The 9,830-nt window shown below is 34.0% G+C and overlaps 1 pseudogene; it reads left to right on the top strand.

Annotated features, from left to right (window-relative positions):
- Positions 1-8,842: 8,842 nt before the first annotated feature.
- LOC120115171 lies at positions 8,843-9,446 on the top strand (annotated as a pseudogene).
- The last annotated feature ends 384 nt before the right edge of the window (positions 9,447-9,830 follow it).

Consider the following 9,830-nt stretch of genomic DNA (forward strand, 5'->3'; position numbering starts at 1 on the left):
AGTTGAACAGTATGCTCCCCCATCTTTGATACATGCACCAGAGTCCATAATACATGCTTCTTTGGACTAATGTTTCTACTCGAACCTATTAGAAGAACAAAGTCTCGAAGATTCAAAGCATATCTATTCGGTAAGCATAATGTGAATGAATTATTAAACTATTCTAATGTTGCTCCCTTTAATGTTTCAGATTCGAGGTCGAATCTTTTTGAAGAAATGGAGGATGATACATGCATCACAAGGTTCACATCAAAGGAAGAAGTAATAACTCTTCCAAATGATCCACTCGTCCAAGCTTTGGAAAAGAAGATCAGAACATCAGCATACTTGCGACGACTTTTTGAATGAGATTCTGATCTTATTTGGTAGACATGTCTTCTGGTGATAAAACCTTCTATCTCTTATCTTACCAACGGTTCTTGAATTGCATCAATCCGATATTGGGAACTCAATATATAGCCATTTTACTGAAGACGGTGCATGCAGAAAATCCTATACGGGATTTTGTAAATATTACGAATTTTCAATATTTTTATTGATTATTTGTAATATAACTTAATATAGGATGATGCATTATCTTTTAGGATTAGATTTATTATTTTATTAGGAATTAATGTTGGGTTAAAATATTATCTTTAGTTATTATTATTTTATTAGGAATTAGAGTTAAGACATGTTTAGTTTATTATTATTTTATTCATTAGTTATCTAGGACCTTTAGAACTCAACCCCTATATAAAGGAGGCTTCATTCAACTTTGTAATTTAGATTTCTTTGATTAATAATACAACGAGAGTTTGTTTTTACTAGTGCTGATTGCCTTGTGCCTTCAAAGCTTCTTCTCCTGGAGTTCTTTCAAGTTCTTGTGAGGGAGATTAATCTTCACACTCCAATTTGCCTTTTCATTACGACTAGGAGGGATCGATAGGACACTTATCCATCTATTTTTCACAAATCCATCCTCACCATCATCATCTTTACCGTTCACCTTCATAAGGGAGATATTTTGATTCCTTGGTTATCTTACTCTATTTTCAATTTCTTTATCTTTTATTTATCTTTTTCTAATCTTGTTTCTTACCTTGTTTCCAACATTTAAAAGAAACTCTAAAGGACCCTAGTTGTTGCCACCACCTTCCTCTATTCATCCCCCTTTTTTCTTCATCGAGTCTAGAGCTTTCTAGGTTTGATTCTTCAACAAGAGCAACGTTCATTAACCCGCCACCGCTTCCCTATCAATCTTTTTTGCAGCTTGTCTCCAAATTCTCTCGAGTTTGGCAACACCTCCTTCTCTGAGGACCACCAAGAAGATGCTTAATCAAATACCACATTTCGTGACGTGTAGCATCTTCTACTCATTGGATCACAACATTTCCACCCCTTTCTCTGGCTGTCGTATCCCACAAAGATACATCTAACAACTTTCTTGTCAAACTTTCTTTGTAAATGATCAGGAACAAACACATAACATACACAACCAAATACTCGAAAGTAGCTAACTATAGGTTTCATGTTCCATAGTTTCTCAAAGGGTGAAATAAATCCTAACCTTGGTTGAGGAAGTCTGTTGATCACAAAGACTGCAGTCCTCATTGCTTCAGCCCAAAACCTTCCATGGACGTTCTTTGCATGTAGCATACTTCGACAAATTTCTACAAGATGCCAATTTTTTCTTTCCTCTACACCATTCTGTTGTGGCGTGTTGGCATAAGTGTATTGATGACATATTTGGCATTCCTTTAGGTATTGAGAGAACTCGTTTGAGCTATATTATCCTCTGTTGTCTGTGCGCAAGCAACATATATTCTTCCCCACTTCTCCTTTAACTAACTCTCTGAACTCTTTAAACTTTGAGAATGTGTTAGATTTTTCTTTCATAAAGAAAACCCACACATACCTGGAGAAGTCATCAATGAATGTTACCATATACCGCATACCGCTAATTGACTGTTGCTTAACATGTCCAAACACATCTGAGTGAACTAACTCTAACGGCTCTTTTGCTTTAAACTTTTGACTCTTCATATGGTAATTGATGTGCTTTACCATACTGGCATCTCGCACAGACCGTGTCTTTTCTCACGTCAAGTTGAGGAAGCCCCTTAAGCATCGACTTCTTTACCATCACACTTAGATTGGAATAACTAACGTAACCTAACCGCATGTGCCATAGACCTGATGTCTCATTTTTTTCTTGTCCTATCTACATATGCAGACTCTGCTGGCATCACGTAGATTGACTCCAAACGTCACCTCTCCATTGTCGGTGTTTTTGAGATTTTGAGGTCACGATAAACCTTCACATCTTAGGGACCAAATAAGACATAATGGCCTGATGATGTCAATTGAGCCACATATAGCAAACTTTTCTTCATTCCTGGGACATGGTAAACATCTTAAAGTTGCACCTGGTTAGAATTATATTGAGGCGTAACTATCGTCATTCCTATATGAGTTATCAGTAATATTGAGTTATCAGTAATATTGAGTTATCAGCTGTCATCACCACACGACCTCCCTTATACTCAGACATGTTTTGCAACTTTTGTTTGTCACCCGTCATATGATTTAAGCAGCTCGAATCTACAATCCAATCATTCTTGTAGTCAATCCGTTCTGGTTTTGTTACAGTGAGAGTTAATTATTCTTTCTCCATAGCGAATAACGCTTCAGCATCCCAATCATCTTCAATATTCTCCTTCGAACTGGAAGTAGCAGAATTACTTTAAACATGTTTTTTCTTGGTCCAACGGTCTTTTTCCATGTGACCCATCTTCCCGTAGTTGTAACACTTACCATCGAACTTTATACTATTACCGCGATTCTTGGAAGATCCCCCTGGATGAGAGCCTCATTTCCTTGGTAATTTTTCACCTTCTCACCATCCTTTTTAGATCCACTTTCAGTATATCACTGAAAAATACCTCTTCTTTTGCTGGTGTAGAGCGCTTCATCTTCATCCTTCAGTGAGACTCCTCCCATTTGCTTGGCCATGGTTTCTTGACCTGCAAGCAATTTTTTGAACTCAATAAGTGATGGTTGTGTCAAACATCCATGTACAGTAGCAACAAACCCTCGATATTCGGGTCTCAACCCATGGATAATTATTCTCTTTACCTTGGTTTCCCAATAGGATATGTCGGATCTAACTCTGAAATTTCAAGGCATATCGACTTTACCTTGTTAAAGTATTGAGCAATAGTCATGTCACGTTGCGCCATTGATAGTAACTCATTCTCGAGAAGTCGTAATCTTGTATCATTTTTCTTTGAAAAGAGTGTAACAAAAGTATCTCATGCTTTTTTTGGTGTTTTAGCATCCCTGATGTGCTCCAACATTTATTCTTCAATTGTGGTCTTTAAAGCAAACATCGCTTTGCCTGCTTTAATTTTCCACTTTCATAAGATGCCATTGGCATCTTCTGCCGCCAGTTATGTAACTTCACTACCAACGACAACCTCTCAAAGGTCGTGAACTTGTAAGTATGACTCCGTACATGTTGCCCACATGTTGTAGTTTTTGTTGTTGAGCTTCTTGATTCCTCCAACTACTTGAAAATCACCCATGTTAACGGTAAGGCTTTGACTACATCGAACAAGCTTGAGTAACAAACGTGCAGAGTACTAAATTACTCTAAACACAAAGAAGCTTCACAAGGTTTGTAATAACCCCGACAATAATCTCAAGAAATCTTTTCTGATGTGGAAGATCAGTTAAAACTGCAGCCACATAACATACTCGAAATTTTAAGAGACCTTATAGCGTGGCTCTGATGCCAATTATTGAGTAAAATTTAGAGTATACAACTCTAAACTTACTAATATTGGACCCAAACAAGTAAACAAATTACTTGTATTATACCCACAATAAAAGACACTACAACGCTTTCCAAAGACCACTCACAATTTGAAGAGAAATAAACACTCAATAGAAAGCTCACAACTTATACTCAAGACACTATACTCAAAGTTTTGGTGGATGCATAACTCAAATACAAGAGGGTATTTATTTTCCTCACCATGCAACATACAACATACAAATGTTAAATTGAGAAATATTTCTAGCCATACATTATTATCACCTACTCCACCTACTCTACCTACTTCGTTAAATTGAGATAAGCAATGACATCTTTACCTAACTAAATTGATGTAAGCAATTACATCAAATTAAGTTGGGTATGGGCTAATATTGCTTTCTCAACAGGAAGAACATAGTGTCCCAACCAGATGATGTAGTTAGAGTTCTATAATCTAACTTTTCTAAATTTTCGTTTGATTTAGAAGAATTATTATGTGTTTATTAATGATTATGTGAATTTTTCGATGTAATCTTTAAAGATAATATGGCATATTATGATTGTTTAAAGATGATTTTATATGTTTTTTATGAAAATGTGTCTTAATGAGACAATCATAATATGCCATAGCATCTCCGAAGATTACATTCAAAAATTACATAATTGATTTATAAACACACACTAATCCTTCTTAATAAGAGACAAATTTGAAAATTTTAGATTGAGAAACTCTAATTCTATCATCTAATTAGAGTATTATGTTCTTCATGAACTGTGTTTGAGATTCAGAATCGAATGGACCATAAGACTCTCAACCCCTCACAGAAAAATCGAATGGACCACCCTCATCTGCAATTCAAATAACCACCACTTAACAACCACCCAAATCGAAATCTTCCCTTAACGACTTCACCACCAAGCCTTAAACGGTTCCTCCCTACCTAATCCAGACCAAGCCAACCAATTCACCAGCGAATGATCAGCTGACCATGCTAGGCTAAAACCATCGACCTTCAAACCAATCAATCTAACATCAATCGTTCTTGTTCCTAGAGGACACAGGTTCAAGCACCAGCGGCTGCAACATGGTTATTGAACGTTCATTGTCGAATGATTGAAAGTCCTTAGAACATATACTACTTTGTAATCACTTTAGCTTTATAAAAAATACTTAATTTTTCAAGGGTAAACTACGCGTTTAGTACCTAAACTATTGGTTTTAGTCCATTTTAATACATAAATTTTCTTTTTTTTCAAAATCATACTTAACGTTAAGTTTTTGTTTTATTTTAGTATCTCACAGTTAAAAACATAATGAATGAGCTGATGTGGCATAGCCTCAGTGGAAGGATGACCAATCCGAAAGGTGAACCGCGAGAAAATGACGAGTCAACCAACATAATCCAGTTTTAAACTCATCGGACGTTGGACTATGAAAATCAAAAAATGAAGAAATTGAATAGTTAAAGTTTAGGGCCTTAAAACAATTAATTTTAATTTTGTAACGTATACTTCAAGTGCATCTTTATGTCAATATGGTTGACGAGGACTTAATGAAGTCCTTGATGGAGACTATGGGGTTGTTTTTCTAAAAAATAATATCAAATAAAATGCTTGAAATTTAATTTTTAATATTAGAAATAGATATTATTGGCTAGATATTCTTGGTAGGGATCCATGAAGTTCCGATGTGAACAGATTTAAACATTTAACCCAAGAATCCAAAAAGCGGTCGAGTAATAGAATAGCAGTCAATATATAATGATAACAGTAATAGAATAGCAGTCAATATATATGAGTTAGTATCCACTCACACCTTGTATGAAACTCTTAGTTTTACACCATTTTAGGATTGTTGGATGAGAAAAAATCAAAGGCTGAGATTAATTCATTTTTTCCGGTGAATATATTCTTATTTACTACTATTAATCTCATCCTTCGGTTTTCCCTCATCCAATATCGATATTTTAGGATAGATAAAATAATTGACGTTGTTTTAACGAAATATTTCGTTTTTTTAGTTAAATTAGATTAAATAAAATAAAATTTTGTGAGATGAGAAGAACAAAATAAAAATTTCAGGGTTGAAATGATTAAATAGTTAAAGATTATGTTAAAAGAATTAATTTCAATTTTGTAACGTATGCTTCAAGTCTATCTTTATGTCAATATAGTTGACGAAGACTTAGTGAAGTGTTTTCCACCTTTTTTTTCTTTACGTCTTTTTTGGCGCGTTTACTTCATAGTTCTTTGAGTTTAAACAGCCTTTAATGTGAAATCATTGCCCCCATTGCCTCAAGTTAGAGGACTGGGAGACATTTCTTCTCTTCAAATTGGAGGAAGACTTACATTCAAGGTCTTACATAATTTCTAATTGAAATTGGATAATTTATTTTTATGATACCCTAAATTAGTGGGGGTCATAACTCCCACCTGAACCCAATTTCAATTAGAAATTATGTGAGGACGATGTTGGTTTCTTTAGTACACAAATTCAATGCTAGAGCTCATGGATCAAATTGGCTTCCATATAACAATTTGAACAATGGTCGATGAGTGATCAAAATAGGAGTAAAACAATCCATGTCATTGTAGAGTGATCAAAATAGGAGTAAAATAAAAGTTGAGTAATTGAATTGAAAAAATTAAAAGTACAGTGAGTGAATTTGGAGAGAGTAAAGTTGAATGATTAATTGTGTAATTTACCCTTTGTACATTTACATAGTAATGAAAAAAGTGCCCAAATTTATATTAGATTCGCATGGACTGCAATGCGTATTTGGGGTGTACTCTAGCATTCACCCTATTTGAAAAAATAATTTCGAGAGTGCCCTATTCGAACAAATAATTTTTTCAACTGCATTATTTCGAAAAATCAGCCATGATATACTCTATCTCTCTCTCTCTCTCCTTTTTTTTCCATTAAATATTTTCATATTTCCAACTATTAATTTCATTCATTTATTTTTACTCTCCTACGATCCTAAAAGAGTTATATATATATATATATATATATATATATACTCTATCTCCTTGTTTTTTTCATTAAATATTTTTACATTTCCGACTGTTAATTTCATTCATTTATTTTTACTCTTCTACAGTCCTAGAAGAGTTATATATAGTAGAATCTATATGGCAGGAACAAAAATTTTAAGCACTATTAAAGTTTACAACATAGTCTCTTGATTATAGAATGTTTCTTTGTTATGTCTTCTTTCTATTAAAAGTTTCAAATGACCACTTATTTATTCATATGTTCCGAACTCGCCTTTTTTGTTAAAAAAAATGGAAGTTGTTTGAGCTGAACATTTATCTATTGACTAAGATATTGATAAAATCATATTTTTAATAATATATTGGCATCGTAACAGTGTAATATAAACAAATAATCAAACCATAAAATACAACTCAAATGGTTATAGAATCAGATTTAATCATAACTCAGTCAACAATTTAATATCCAACTCAGATGATCGTCAACTTTTTTTAATAAAAAAGGACAAGTTTGTAACATACGAATAGTCGAGTGACTATTTTATAACTTTTAATAGTCGGATGACTCAACAAAGCGACATTCTATAGTTGAGGATTCGCTTAATTTTAATAGTTATAGGACTCAATAAAGTAACTTCCTATAATTGAGATCTATTTATACCTTATCTAAATTTTAAATATATTTGCATATTCATGTCAAAACAGTATGAAAGCAATCATGGTCTTTGTTCACATTTATTTGTTGCAATTTCAAAACACTTACATGAAAGCAAAAGCTAGAAAGAAGGCAGACAACAATGTATGATTGAGGAAAATAATGGAATATTACTCTTTATAAAGGTAAAAAATTAAATAAATTACGAAAAGAAATTCAATAGTATATCGACTTAAAATGCTTTTGGGTCAACACTTCACACAAATTTGAAGAAACTAAAGGAAGTCTTGGTCAATATCCACATATATAATAAAGGTTTGGGTAAATTACATATTTAGTACCAAAACTATCAGTTCTAGTCCGTTTTAATATCTAAACTTTCAATTTCTTCAAAACCATATCTAAAATTTAATTTTTTGTTTTATTTTAGTATCACTGTTCAAAATTTAAAGTTGAGTTTTGAATTTTTTTGAAAGTTTAGGTGCTAAATGATCAAAATTGATAGTTTAGGTACTAGACACATTAAGTTTTTAACAGTGTGGTACTAAAATGAAACAAAAACTAAATATTAGGTATGATTTTTGAATAAATTAAAAGTTTATGTACTAAAACATATCAAAACCGATAATTTAGATACTAATTGCGTAGTTTGCTCTAAAAGTTTATTGAAAGTAAACGTTCAAAAAATTATTCTTTCAACAACACCTTAAACAAACTCAGGGAAGGACCGAGGGGACAGGTGGGTGGGACAATCCCCTTTGGAAATTTAAAATTATTTTATATTTCAAATTTTGTAATGTATTTTCTATTAAATCTATTTTCGTTCTTTAAAATTCGATAAGTTCTTTTCCTAAAAATGAAATTTTGCATCCGTCCCTAAACAAATCCGTATCTTCAAAATCATAGTTATTCAGTAAATGTTTCTTTTTCCTTGAATTCTACTATCCATCTTGCAGCATTTCCTTTGCAAATCTCTCTTCACGATTCTCACGAGCCACCATGGCCTTCTGGTGGTGAACACAATGTAGGGGGTGCTTATTCCTACCACAACTCCACTTCCGTATCCCATCGTCACTGTTAGGAATTTAGAAGCGGAAAAATAACAATGCGACAAACACGGAAAGATCAAGGAAATGTATTTTCAGTGATTATTATTTATATTTTTCATGACTACATTGTGTTAACCACGAAGGAATTCTACAAGATGAGTTCGTAGAATTCAAAGGTGATCGGTTACATGTTAACATTGAGAACATGTTACAGCTTTGTTTATAATCACTCGGTTTTGCCGGAATGCGATATGCAGTTCTGTTTTGCTTTCATTGTCGTTTGATGATATGATTCCTTCATGATCCGTCTAAGGATACAGGGTACTTCGTATCGGGTGCGCCATGGCAAGTAACATGGTTCGGTTTTCAAAACCGAAGAAGAGTCATGGAGCCATGTCTTAGTCTCTCTTGACGATTGTTTTCTGTATTTCGTCAACTGGTTTCACAGAGATGTCCGACAATATAACATCGACGACCGTAAAAAACTGGTATTGGCTGGCCAAGTATAGGTTGGAGGATTAGTTCAAGAGAGAAGCCTTATAGTTGTGACAGAAGGTGGTAAAACATGGCATTCTGATGTTCCACAAATCTATCCGGAACATTCCTACATTCTTTACAGGGGAATCGTCTGAGGGGGATCACAGATGACCCAGTTGAGCTTAGATGGGAAGCGATTATACGTGACAAACGCACTATTCAGCACATCGGATGGACAATTCTATTCGGAACTCGTAGAGAAAGGTTCCCACATGTTGTGAATCGATGTCGAGGCCGAGAAAGGTTTTTTTTTTTGTTCAAGTTTGGAGCTGAACCTGCTGGAGCTTGCCTGGCTCATGAGATAAGATATCCAGGTGGTGACGGCACTTCGGATATTTGGATTTATGCATCTCAAAACCAGTTTGGCTATGAAGAAATCAGCCTTTACAATGTAGGACAAAAGCAATAATAACAATCAATGCAACCATATGATCTACAAACAATTATTACCATGTTTATATGGTGGGGAAGGATCAATTCAATGACTTTAAATTCAATAAAAATGAAGGCGAACTCCCAAAGGGAAAACAAGATCAACTTCAGTCAAATGAGTGAAAAGTGAGAAAGAAATGAAATCACAAACCATCCTATATGAGCCCTTAATGTAACTAGCTAATAAAACCTAGCATTTGACCCATGTTACTCCAGCTCGGGTGATCGTTGCATATGGTATATTTAGTTTTTCTTTTCAAGAGGATCACATCTCGATATTCAAGTTCTAATATGTTTCGGACACGGATGTCAAATGCAAGTACTTACAAGAAAATGAGAAGTCATGGCAATATAGGTTGGT

Source organism: Hibiscus syriacus, unplaced genomic scaffold (genome assembly GCF_006381635.1).
Source record: "Hibiscus syriacus cultivar Baekdansim isolate YM2019G1 unplaced genomic scaffold, ASM638163v2 tig00110258_pilon, whole genome shotgun sequence".
Classification (NCBI taxonomy): Eukaryota; Viridiplantae; Streptophyta; class Magnoliopsida; order Malvales; family Malvaceae; genus Hibiscus; species Hibiscus syriacus.